Here is a 14,232-nt window from a genome sequence, read left to right as displayed (position 1 = left end):
GCTTTCACACACACTTATCTCTCAGAACTGAGCATGTGGAGAGAATTAGTTCACCTAGCAGAAAGGGAAAGGGTTGCAGGAGAAACTTTTACTCTGGTTTCTCAGTGTTTTTCCTAGTGCCGTTATTAAATTCCTTCAGTTTTCACTGTAAAACAGAGTTGGAGCTAGTACCTCCCCACATATATGAATGTAGTGGGGTTTGAAACTGAAAAGAAACTTTGTGTTCCAAACAAGCTATGTGAAGGACGGCTTTCACACACACTTATCTCTCAGAACTGAGCATGTGGAGAGACGTTCATTCATCTAGGAAAAAGGAAACGGGATGTAGGGGAAACTTTTACTCTGGTTTCTCAGTGTGTTTCCTAGTGCCGGTTTGATGTTCCTGCAGTTTTCACTGTAAAACCGCGTTGGAGCCTATAAGTCTCCATATATATGTATGGATTTGAATTTGCAACTGAAAAGAAACTTTGTGTTCCCAACAAGCTAGCTGAAGGACGGCATTCACACCCACTTATATCTCAGAACTGAGCATGTGGAGAGTCGAATATTCACCTAGAACAAAGGTTAGGGTTGCAGGAGAAACTTTTACTCTGGTTTCCCTGTGTGTTTCCTAGAGCCGTTTTAAAGTTCATGCTGTTATCACTTTAAAACCGAGTTGGAGCTAGTACTTTCCCATATATATGTATGGAGTGGAGTATGGAACTTAAAACAAACTTTGTGTTCCCAACAAGCTGTTGAAGGACGGCTTTAACACAAACTTATCTCTGAGAACTGAGCATGTGGAGAGACGTTCGTTCATTTAGCTCAAGGGAAAGGGAAGCAGGAGAAACTTTTACTCTATTTTCTCACTGTGTTTCCTAGTGCCTGTTTGAAGTTCCTGCAGTTTTCAATGTAAAACCTAGTTGGAGCTAGTACCTCCCCATATATATGTATGCAGTGAAGTTGGCAAGTGAAAAGAAACTTTCTGTTCCCAACAATCTAGGTGAAGGACTGCTTTCACACACACATATCTCTCAGAACTGAGCATGAGGAGAGTCGTTCGTTCATCTTGCACAAAGGGAACGGGTTGCAGGAGAAACTTTTACTCTGGCTTCTCAGTTTGTTTCTTGTTCCGGTTTTAATTTCCTGCAGTTTTCACTGTAAAACAGATTTGGAGCTAGTACCTCCCCACATATATGAATGTAGTGGAGTTTAAAACTGAAAAGAAACTTTGTGTTCCAAACAAGCTATGTGAAGGACGGCTTTCACACACACTTATCTCTCAGAACTGAGCATGTGGAGAGAATTAGTTCACCTAGCAGAAAGGGAAAGGGTTGCAGGAGAAACTTTTACACTGGTTTCTCAGTGTTTTTCCTAGTGCCGGTATTAAATTCCTTCAGTTTTCACTGTAAAACAGAGTTGGAGCTAGTACCACCCCACATATATGAATGTAGTGGAGTTTGAAACTGAAAAGAAACTTTGTGTTCCAAACAAGCTATGTGAAGGGCGGCTTTCACACCCACTTATCTCTCAGAACTGAGCATGTGGAGAGACGTTCATTCATCTAGGAAAAAGGAAACGGGATGTAGGGGAAACTTTTACTCTGGTATCTCAGTGTGTTTCCTAGTGCCGGTTTGAAGTTCCTGCAGTTTTCACTGTAAAACCGAGTTGGAGCTAGTACCTCCCCATATATATGTATGCAGTGGAGTTTGCAAGTGAAAAGAAACTTTCTGTTCCCAACAAGCTAGTTGAAGGACGGCTTTAACACAAACTTATCTTTGAGAACTGAGCATGTGGAGAGACGTTCGTTCATTTAGCTCAAGGGAACCGGAAGCAGGAGAAACTTTTACTCAATTTTCTCATTGTTTTTCCTAGTGTCTCTTTGAAGTTCCTGCAGTTTTCACTGTAAAACCGAGTTGGATCTAGTACCTCCCCATATATATGTATGCAGTGGAGTTTGCAAGTCAAAAGAAACTTTCTGTTCCCAACAAGATATGTGAAGGGCGGCTTTCACACACACAAGTACCTCAGATCTGAGCATGTGGAGAGACGTTCGTTCATCTAGCAAAACGGGAACCGTTTGTAGTGGAAACTTTTACTCTGATTTATCAGTGTGTTTCCTAGTGCCGGTTTGATGTTCCTGCAGTTATTACTGTAAAACCGAGTTGGAGCTTGTACCTCCCCATATATATGTATGGAGTGGAGTTTGCAACTGAAAAGAAACTTTGTGTTCCCAACAAGCTAGGTGAAGGACGGCTTTCACACACAATTATCTCTCAGAAATGAGCATGTGGAGAGACGTTCATTCATCTAGGAAAAAGGAAACGGGATGTAGGGGAAACTTTTACTCTTGTTTCTCAGTGTATTTCCTAGTGCCGGTTTGAAGTTCCTGCAGTTTTCACTGTAAAACCGAGTTGGAGATAGTACCTCCCCATATATATGTATGAAGTGGAGTTTGCAAGTGAAAAGAAACTTTCTGTTCCCAACAAGCTAGTTGAAGGACGGCTTTAACACAAACTTATCTCTGAGAACTGAGCATGTGGAGAGACGTTCGTTCATTTAGCTCAAGGGAACGGGAAGCAGGAGAAACTATTACTCTATTTTCTCACGGTTTTTCCTAGTGCCTGTTTGAAGTTCTTGCAGTTTTCACTGTAAAACCGAGTTGGAGCTGGTACCTCCCTATATATATGTATGCAGTGGAGTTTGCAAGTGAAAAGAAACTTTCTGTTCCCAACAAGCTATGTGAAGGACGGCTTTAACACACACAAATACCTCAGATCTGAGCATGTGGAGAGACGTTCGTTCATCTAGCAAAACTGGAACCGTTTGTAGTGGAAACTTTTACTCTGATTTATCAGTGTGTTTCCTAGTGCCGGTTTGAAGATCCTGCAGTATTCACTGTAAAACAGAGTTGGAGCTAGTACCGCCCCACATACATTAATGTAGTGGAGTTTGAAACTGAAAAGAATCTTTGTGTTCCAAACAAGCTATGTGAAGGACGGCTTTCACACACACTTATCTCTCAGAACTGAGCATGTGGAGAGACGTTCATTCATCTAGGAAAAAGGAAACGGGATGTAGGGGAAATTTTTACTCTGGTTTCTCAGTGTGTTTCCTAGTGCCGGTTTGAAGTTCCTGCAGTTTTCACTGTAAAACCGACTTGGAGCCTATACCTCTCCATATATGTGTATGTATTTGAATTTGCAACTGAAAAGAAACTTTGTGTTCCCAACAAGCTAGCTGAAGGACGGCTTTCACACCCACTTATATCTCAGAAATGAGCATGTGGAGAGTCGAATATTCACCTAGAACAAAGGGTTAGGGTTGCAGGAGAAACTTTTACTCTGGTTTCCCTGTGTGTTTCCTAGAGCCGTTTTGAAGTTCCTGCTGTTATCACTGTAAAACCGAGTTTGAGCTAGTACTTTACCATATATATGTATGGAGTGGAGTATGGAACTAAAAACAAACTTTGTGTTCCCAACAAGCTACTTGAAGGACGGCTTTAACACAAACTTATCTCTGAGAACTGAGCATGTGGAGAGACGTTCGTTCATTTAGCTCAAGGGAACGGGAAGCAGGAGAAACTTTTACTCTATTTTCTCACTGTGTTTCCTAGTGCCTGTTTGAAGTTCCTGCAGATATCAATGTAAAACCTAGTTGGAGCTAGTACCTCCCCATATATATGTATGCAGTGAAGTTGGCAAGTGAAAAGAAACTTTCTGTTCCCAACAATCTAGGAAAAGGACTGCTTTCACACACACATATCTCTCAGAACTGAGCATGAGGAGAGTCGTTCGTTCGTCTTGCCCAAAGGGAACGGGTTGCAGGAGAAACTTTTACTCTGCTTCTCAGTTTGTTTCTTGTTCCGGTTTTAAATTCCTGCAGTTTTCACTGTAAAACAGAGTTGGAGCTTGTACCTCCCCTCATACATGAATGTAGTGGAGTTTGAAACTGAAAGGAAACTTTGTGTTCCAAACCAGCTATGTGAAGGACGGCTTTCACTCACACTAATCTCTCAGAACTTATCATGTGGAGAGACGTTCATTCATCTAGGAAAAAGGAAACGGGATATAGGGGAAACTTTTACTCTGGTTTCTCAGTGTGTTTCCTAGTGCCGGTTTGAAGTTCCTGCAGTTTTCACAGTAAAACCGTGTTGAGGCTGATACCTCTCCATATATATGTATGGATTTGAGTTTGCAACTGAAAAGAAACTTTGTGTTCCCAACAAGCTAGGTGAAGGACGGCTTTCACACACACTTATATCTCAGAACTGACCATGTGGAGAGTCGATTGTTCATCTAGCACAAAGGGTACTGTTTGCAGGAGAAACTTTTACTCTGGTTTCTCAGTGTGTTTCCTAGTACCGTTTTGAAGTTCCTGCTGTTTTCACTGTAAAACCGAGTTGGAGCTAGGACTTTCCCATATATATGTATGGATTGGAGTATGAAACTAAAAAAAAACCTTGTGTTCCCATCAAGCTATTTGAAGGACGGCTTTAACACAAATTTATCTCTGAGAACTGAGCATGTGGAGAGACGTTCGTTCATTTAGCTCAAGGGAACGGAAAGCAGGAGAAACTTTTACTCTATTTTCTCACTGTGTTTCCTAGTGCCTGTTTGAAGTTCCTGCAGTTTTCACTGTAAAACCGAGTTGGAGCTAGTACCTCCCCATATATATGTATGCAGTGGAGTTTGCATGTGAAAAGAAACTTTCTGTTCCCAACAAGCTATGTGAAGGACGGCTTTAACACACACATATACCTCAGATCTGAGCATGTGGAGAGACGTTCGTTCACCTAGCAAAAAGGGAACCGGTTGTAGTGGAAACTTTTACTCTGATTTATCAGTGTGTTTCCTAGTGCAGGTTTGATGTTCCTGCAATTTTAACTGTTAAACAGAGTTGGAGCTAGTACCTCCCCATATATATGTATGGATTGGAGTTTGCAACTGAAAAGAAACTTTGTTTTCCCAACAAGCTAGGTGAAGGACGGCTTTAAAACACAATTATCTCTCAGAAATGAGCATGAGGAGAGTCGTTCATTCATCTTGCACAAAGGGAACGGGTTGCAGGAGAAACTTTTACTCTGGCTTCTCAGTTTGTTTCTTGTTCCGGTTTTAATTTCCTGCAGTTTTCACTGTAAAACCGATTTGGAGCTAGTACCTCCCCACATATATGAATGTAGTGGAGTTTGAAACTGAAAAGAATCTTTGTGTTCCATACAAGCTATGTGAAGTACGGCTTTCACACACACTTATCTCTCAGAAATGAGAATGTGGAGAGTCGTTCGTTCATCTAGCAGAAAGGGAACGGGTTGCAGGAGAAACTTTTACTCTGGTTTCTCAGTGTGTTTCCTAGTGCCGGGTTGAAGATCCTGCAGTATTCACTGTAAAACAGAGTTGGAGCTAGTACCTCCCCACATACATTAATGTAGTGGAGTTTTAAACTGAAAAGAATCTTTTTGTTCCAAACAAGCTATGTGAAGGACGGCTTTCACACACACTTATCTCTCAGAACTGAGCATGTGGAGAGACGTTCATTCATCTAGGAAAAAGGAAACGGGATGTAGGGGAAACTTTTACTCTGGTTTCTCAGTGTGTTTCCTAGTGCCGGTTTGAAGTTCCTGCAGTTTTCACTGTAAAACCGCGTTGGAGCCTATAACTCTCCATATATATGTATGGATTTGAATTTGCAACTGAAAAGAAACTTTGTGTTCCCAACAAGCTAGCTGAAGGACGGCTTTCACACCCACTTATATCTCAGAACTGAGCATGTGGAGAGTCGAATATTCACCTAGAACAAAGGGTTAGGGTTGCAGGAGAAACTATTACTCTGGTTTCCCTGTGTGTTTCCTAGAGCCGTTTTAAAGTTCCTGCTGTTATCACTGTAATACCGAGTTGGAGCTAGTACTTTCCCATATATATGTATGGAGTGGAGTATGGAACTAAAAACAAACTTTGTGTTCCCAACAAGCTAGTTGAAGGACGGCTTTAACACAAACTTATCTCTGAGAACTGAGCATGTGGAGAGACGTTCGTTCATTTAGCTCAAGGGAAAGGGAAGCAGGAGAAACTTTTACTCTATTTTCTCACTGTGTTTCCTAGTGCCTGTTTGAAGTTCCTGCAGTTTTCAATGTAAAACCTAGTTGGAGCTAGTACCTCCCCATATATATGTATGCAGTGAAGTTGGCAAGTGAAAAGAAACTTTCTGTTCCCAACAATCTAGGTGAAGGACTGCTTTCACACACACATATCTCTCAGAACTGAGCATGAGGAGAGTCGTTCGTTCATCTTGCACAAAGGGAACGGGTTGCAGGAGAAACTTTTACTCTGGCTTCTCAGTTTGTTTCTTGTTCCGGTTTTAATTTCCTACAGTTTTCACTGTAAAACAGATTTGGAGCTAGTACCTCCCCACATATATGAATGTAGTGGAGTTTGAAACTGAAAAGAAACTTTGTGTTCCAAACAAGCTATGTGAAGGACGGCTTTCACACACACTTATCTCTCAGAACTGAGCATGTGGAGAGAATTAGTTCACCTAGCAGAAAGGGAACGGGTTGCAGGAGAAACTTTTACTCTGATTTCTCAGTGTGTTTCCTAGTGCCGGTATTAAATTCCTTCAGTTTTCACTGTAAAACAGAGTTGGAGCTAGTACCACCCCACATATATGAATGTAGTGGAGTTTGAAACTGAAAAGAAACTTTGTGTTCCAAACAAGCTATGTGAAGGACGGCTTTCACACCCAATTATCTCTCAGAACTGAGCATGTGGAGAGACGTTCATTCATCTAGGAAAAAGGAAACGGGATGTAGGGGAAACTTTTACTCTGGTATCTCAGTGTGTTTCCTAGTGCCGGTTTGAAGTTCCTGCAGTTTTCACTGTAAAACCGAGTTGGAGCTAGTACCTCCCCATATATATGTATGCAGTGGGGTTTGCAAGTGAAAAGAAACTTTCTGTTCCCAACAAGCTAGTTGAAGGACGGCTTTAACACAAACTTATCTTTGAGAACTGAGCATGTGGAGAGACGTTCGTTCATTTAGCTCAAGGGAACCGGAAGCAGGAGAAACTTTTACTCAATATTCTCATTGTTTTTCCTAGTGTCTCTTTGAAGTTCCTGCAGTTTTCACTGTAAAACCGAGTTGGAGCTAGTACCTCCCCATATATATGTATGCAGTGGGGTTTGCAAGTGAAAAGAATCTTTCTGTTCCCAACAAGCTATGTGAAGGACGGCTTTCACACACACAAGTACCTCAGATCTGAGCATGTGGAGAGACGTTCATTCATCTAGCAAAACGGGAACCGTTTGTAGTGGAAACTTTTACTCTGATTTATCAGTGTGTTTCCTAGTGCCGGTTTGATGTTCCTGCAGTTATTACTGTAAAACCGAGTTGGAGCTTGTACCTCCCCATATATATGTATGGAGTGGAGTTTGCAACTGAAAAGAAACTTTGTGTTCCCAACAAGCTAGGTGAAGGACGGCTTTCACACACACTTATCTCTGAGAACTGAGCATGTGGAGAGACGTTCATTCATCTAGGAAAAAGGAAACGGGATGTAGGGGAAACTTTTACTCTTGTTTCTCAGTGTGTTTCCTAGTGCCGATTTGAAGTTCCTGCAGTTTTCACTGTAAAACCGAGTTGGAGATAGTACCTCCCCATATATATGTATGAAGTGGAGTTTGCAAGTGAAAAGAAACTTTCTGTTCCCAACAAGCTAGATGAAGGATGGCTTTAACACAAACTTATCTCTGAGAACTGAGCATGTGGAGAGACGTTCGTTCATTTAGATCAAGGGAACGGGAAGCAGGAGAAACTACTACTCTATTTTCTCACTGTTTTTCCTAGTTCCTGTTTGAAGTTCCTGCAGTTTTCACTGTAAAACTGAGTTGGAGCTAGTACCTCCCCATATATATGTATGCAGTGGAGTTTGCAAGTGAAAAGAAACTTTCTGTTCCCAACAAGCTATGTGAAGTACAGCTTTAACACACACAAATACCTCAGATCTGAGCATGTGGAGAGACGTTCGTTCATCTAGCAAAACGGGAACCGTTTGTAGTGGAAACTTTTACTCTGATTTATCAGTGTGTTTCCTAGTGTCGGGTTAATGTTCCTGCAGTTATTACTGTAAAACCGAGTTGGAGCTACTACCTCCCCATATATATGTATGGAGTGGAGTTTGCAACTGAAAAGAAACTTTGTGTTCCCAACAAGCTAGGTGAAGGACGGCTTTCACACACAATTATCTCTCAGAAATGAGAATGTGGAGAGTCGTTCGTTCATCTAGCACAAAGGGAACGGGTTCCAGGAGAAACTTTTACTCTGGTTCCTCAGTGTGTTTCCTAGTGCCGGTTTGAAGATCCTGCAGTTTTCACTGTAAAACAGAGTTGGAGCTAGTACCTCCCCACATACATTAATGTACTGGAGTTTGAAACTGAAAAGAATCTTTTTGTTCCAAACAAGCTATGTGAAGGACGGCTTTCACACACACTTATCTCTCAGAACTGAGCATGTGGAGAGACGTTCATTCATCTAGGAAAAAAGAAACGGGATGTAGGGGAAACTTTTACTCTGGTTTCTCAGTGTGTTTCCTAGTGCCGGTTTGAAGTTCCTGCAGTTTTCACTGTAAAACCGTGTTGGAGCCTATAACTCTCCATATATATGTATGGATTTGAATTTGCAACTGAAAAGAAACTTTGTGTTCCCAACAAGCTAGCTGAAGGACGGCTTCACACCCACTTATATCTCAGAACTGAGCATGTGAAGTGACGAATATTCACCTAGAACAAAGTGTTACGGTAGTAGGAGAAACTTTTACTCTGGTTTCCCTGTGTGTTTCCTAGAGCCGTTTAAAAGTTCCTGCTGTTATCACTGTAAAACCGAGTAGGAGCAGATACCTCTCCATATATATGTATGGATTTTAATTTGCAACTTAAAAGAAACTTTGTGTTCCCAACAAGCTAGCTGAAGTACGGCTTTCACACCCACTTATATCTCAGAACTGAGCATGTGGAGAGTCTTTTGTTCATCTAGCACAAAGGGTACGGGTTGCAGGAGAAACTTTTTCTCTGGTTTCTCAGTGTGTTTCCTCGTGCCGTTTTGAAGTGCCTGCTGTTCTCACTGTAAAACCGAGTTGGAGCTAGTACTTTCCCATATATATGTATGGAATGGAGTATGCAAATAAAAACGAACTTTTTTTCTCTACAAGCTAGTTGAAGGACGGCTTTAACACAAACTTATCTCTGAGAACTGAGCATGTGGAGAGACGTTCGTTCATTTAGCTCAAGGGAACGGGAAGCAGGAGAAACTTTTACTCTTTTTTCACAATGTTTTTCCTAGTGCCTCTTTGAAATTCCTGCAGTTTTCAATTTAAAACCGAGTTGGATCTATTACCTACCCATACATATGTATGCAGTGGAGTTGGCAAGTGAAAAGAAACTTTCTGTTCCCAACAATCTAGGTGAAGGACTGCTTTCACACACACATATCTCTCAGAACTGAGCATGAGGAGAGTCGTTCGTTCATCTTGCACAAAGGGAACGGGTTGAAGGAGAAACTTTTACTCTGGCTTCTCAGTTTGTTTCCTATTTCCGGTTTTAATTTCCTGCAGTTTTCACTGTAAAACAGATTTGGAGCTAGTACCTCACCATATATATGTATGGAGTGGAATTTGCAACTGAAAAGAAACTTTGTGTTCCCAACAAGCTATGTGAAGGACTGTTTCACACACACTTATCTTTCAGAAATGAGCATGGGGAGAGTCGTTCGTTCATTTTGCACAAAGGGAACGGGTTGCATGGGAAACTTTTAGTCTAGTTTCTCATTTTGTTTCCTTGTTCCGGTTTTAATTTCCTGCATTTTTCACTGTAAAACCGAGTTGGAACTACTACTCCCCATATATATTTAAGGAGTGGGGTTTGCAACTGAATAGAAACTTTGTGTTCCCAACAAGCTAGGTGAAAGAAGGCTTTCACACACAATTATCTCTCAGAAATGAGCATGTGGATAGTCGTTCGTTCATCTAGCACAAAGGGAACGGGTTGCAGGAAAACTTTTACTCATTTTTCTCAGTGTGTTTCCTAGTGCCTGTTTGACGTTCCTGCAGTTTTCACTGTAAAACCGAGTAGGTGCTAGTACGTCCCCACATATATGAATGTAGTGGTGTTTCAAACTGAAAAGAAACTTTGTGTTCCCAACAAGCAAGTTGAAGGACGGCTTTCACACACACTTATCTCTCAGAACTGAGCATGTGGAGAGAATTAGTTCACCTAGCAGAAAGGGAACGGGTTGCAGGAGAAACTTTTCTCTGGATTCTCTGTGTGTTTCCTAGTGCCGGTTTCAAGTTCCTGCAGTTGTTCAATGTAAAAACGTGTTCGAGCTGGTATCTACTCATATAAATGTATGGAGTGGAATTTGCATCTGAAAAGAAATTTTGTGTTCCCAACAAGATAGGTAAAGGACGGTTTTCCCACACACATATCCTCAGAACTGAGCATAAGGAGAGTAGTTCGTTCACTAGCAGAAAGAGAGCGGGTTGCAAGAGAAACTTTTACTCTGGTTCTCAATGTGGTTCCTAGTGCCGGTATGAATTTCCTGCAGTTTTCACTGTAAAATCGGGTTGGAGCTAGTTCCTCCCCATATATATGTAAGGAGTGGAGTTTGCAACTGAAAAGAAACTTTGTGTTCCCAACAAGATAGGTGAAGGACGGCTTTCACATACACTTATCTCTCAGAACTGAGCATGGGGAGAGAAGTTCGATCACTTAGCTCAAAGGGAATGGGAAGCAGGGGAAACTATTACTCTATTTTCTCAATTTGTTTCCCAGTGCCGTTTTGAATTTCCTGCAGTTTTCACTGTAAAACCGAGTTAGAGCTAGTACCTCCACATATGTATGTATGGGGTGGAGTTTGCAACTTAAAAGAAACTTTGTGTTCCCAACATGCAAGGTGAAGGACGGCTTTCACACACACTTATCTCTCAGAACTGAGCATTTGGAGACTCGTTCGTTCATCTAGCACAAAGGGAATGGGTTGTATGGGAAACTTTTACTCTGGTTTCTCACTGTGTTTCCTAGTGCCGGTTTGATATTCCTGCAGTTTTCACTGTAAAACCGAGTTGAATCTAGTACCTCCCCATATATATGTATGGAGTGGTGTTTGCAACTTAAAAGAAACTTTGTGTTCCCAACAAGCTAGGTGAAGGACGGCTTTCACACACACTTAACTGTCAGAACTGAGCATGTGGAGAGACGTTCGTTCATTTAGCACAAAGGCAACGGGTTGCATTTGAAACTTTTACTCTGGTTTCTCAGTGTGTTTCCTAGTGCCGTTTTGAAGTTCCTGCAGTTTTCACTGTAAAACCGAGTTGGAGCTAGTACTACCCCATATATATGTATGGAGTGGAGTATGCAACTGAAAAGATACTTTGTGTTCTCAACAATCTAGTTGAAGGACGGCTTAAACACAAACTTATCTCTGAGAACTGAGCATGTGGAGAGACGTTCATTAGCTCAAAGGGAACGGTAAGCATGAGAAACTTTTACTCTATTTTCTCACTGTGTTTCCTAGTGTCGGTTTGAATTTCCTGCAGTTTTCACTGTAAAACCGTGTTGGAGCTAGTGCCTCCCCATATATATGTATGGATTGGAGTTTACAACTGAAAAGAAACTTTGTGTTCCCAACAAGCTAAGTGAAGGACAGCTTCATACACACGTATCTCTCAGATCTGAGCATGTCGAGACTCGTTCGTTCATCTAGCACAAATGGAACGGGTTGCAGGAGAAAGATTTACTCTGGTTTTTCAGTGTGTTTAATAGTGCCGGGTTGAATTTCCTGCAGTATTCACTCTTAAACCGAGTAGGAGCTACTACCTCCCCATATATATGAATGGAGTGGAGTTTGAAACTGAAAAGAAACTTTTTGTTCCCAACAAGCTAGGTGAAGTTCGGCTTTAACACACACTTATCTCTCAGAACTGAGCATGTGGAGAGAATTTTTTTCACGTAGCACAAAAGGAACAGGTTGCAGGAGAAACTTTTACTCTAGTTTCTCACTTAGTTTCCTAGTGCCGGTTTGAATTTCCTGCAGTTTTCACTGTAAAACTGAGTTGGAGCTATTACCAACCCATATATATGTATGGAGTGGAGTTTACAACTGAAAAGAAACTTTGTGTTCCCAACAAGCTACGTGAAGGACGGCTTAAACACAAACTTATCTCTCAGAACTGAGCATGTGGAGAAAATTTCGTTCAATTATCACAAAGGGAACTGGTTGCAGGAGAAATTTTTCTCTGTTTTCTCAGTGTTTTTCCTAGTGCCGGGTTGACGTTCCTGCAGTTTTCACTGTAAAACAGATTTGGAGCTGGTACATCCCCATATATATGTATGGAGTGGAGTATACAACTGAAAAGAAACTTTGTGTTCCCAACAAGATATGTGAAGGTCGGCTTTCACACACACTTATCTCTCAGATCTGAGCATGTGGAGAGTCGTTCGTTCATCTAGCACAAAGGGAACCGGTTGCAGGAGAAAGTTTTACTCTGGTTTTTCAGTGTGTTTAATAGTGCCTGTTTGATGTTCCTGCAGTATACACTGTTAAACCGAGTTTGAGCAAGTACCTCCCCATATATATGAATGGAGTGGAGTTCGAAACTGAAAAATATCTTTGTGTTCCCAACAAGCTAGGTGAAGTTCGGCTTTAACACACAATTATCTCTCAGAACTGAGCATTTGGGGAGAATTTTTTTCACGTAGCACAAAGGGAACAGGTTGCAGGGGAAACTTTTACTCTAGTTTCTCACTGTGTTTCTTAGTGCCGGTTTGAAATTCCTGCAGTTTTCACTGTAAAGCCGAGTTTAGCTGTTACCTCCCCTTGTATATGTATGGAGTGGAGTTAGCAACGGAAAAGAAACTTTGTGTTCCCAACAAGCTAGGTGAAGGACGGCTTTCACACACAATTAACTCTCAGAACTGTGCATGTGGAGAGTCGTTCGTTCATCAAGCACAAATGGAATGGGTTGCTGGACAAACTTTTACCCTGGTTTCTCAGTGTGTTTCCTAGTGCCGGTTTGAAGTTCCTACAGTTTTCACTGTAAAACCGATTTGGAGCTAGTACCTCCCCATATATATGAATGGAGTGGAGTAGGCAACTGAAAAGTAACTTTGTGTTCCCAACAAGCAAGGTGAAGTACGGCTTTCGCACACACTTATCTCTCAGAACTGAGCATGTGGAGAGACGTTCGTTCATCAAGCACAAAGGGAACGGTTTGCAGGAGAAACTTTTACTCTGGTTTCTCAGTGTGTTTCCTAGTGCCGGTTAGAAGTTACTGCAGTTTTCACTGTAAAACCGATTTGGAGCTGGTACCTACTCATATATAAGTATGGAGTGGTGTTTGCAACTGAAAGAACTTTTGTGTTGCCAACAAGCTAGGTAAATTACGGCTTTCCGACACACTTATCTCTCAGAAATGAGCATGTGGAGAGTAGTTCGTTTACTAGCACAAAGGATACGTGTTGCAGGAGAAACTTTTACTCTAGTTCTCACTGTGTTTCCTAGTGTCGGTTTGATGTTCCTTCAGGTTTCACTGTAAAATCGAGTTGGAGCTAGTACCTCCCCATATATATGTATGGAGTGGAGTTTGCAACTGAAAAGAAACTGTGTGTTCCAAACAAGATAGGTGAAGGACGGCTTTCACTCACAATTAACCCTCAGAACTGAGCATGTGGAGAGACGTTCGATCATCAAGCACAAAGGGAATGGGTTGCTGGATAAAATTAAATTTTTTTTCTTGGTGTGTTTCCTAGATCCGTTTTGAAGTTCCTACAGATTTCACTGTAAAACCGAGTTGGAGCTTGTACCTCCCCATATATATATATGGATTGGAGTTTGCTTGAAAAGAAACTTTGTGTTCCCATCAAGCAATGTGAAGAATGGCATTCACACACAATTATCTCTCAGAACTGAGCATGTGGAAAGACGTTCGTTCATGTAGCACAAAGGGAACGGGTTGTAGGAGAAAGTTTTACTCTGTTATCTCAGTGTGTTTCCTAGTGGCTGTTTGAAGTTCCTACATTTTTCACTGTAACACCGAGTTGGAGATGGTACCTCCTCATGTATATATATGGATTGGAGTTTGGAACTGAAAAGAAACATTGTGTTCCCAACAAGTTAGGTGAAGGACGGCTTCCACACACACGTATATCTCAGAACTGAGCTTGTGGAGTGAAGTTCGTTCATCTAGCTCAAATTGAACAGGAAGCAGG

Source organism: Camelus bactrianus, chromosome 24 (genome assembly GCF_048773025.1).
Source record: "Camelus bactrianus isolate YW-2024 breed Bactrian camel chromosome 24, ASM4877302v1, whole genome shotgun sequence".
NCBI classification, from domain to species: Eukaryota; Metazoa; Chordata; class Mammalia; order Artiodactyla; family Camelidae; genus Camelus; species Camelus bactrianus.
The sequence above is the reverse complement of the archived record's forward strand: the minus strand, read 5'-3'. Positions refer to the sequence as shown.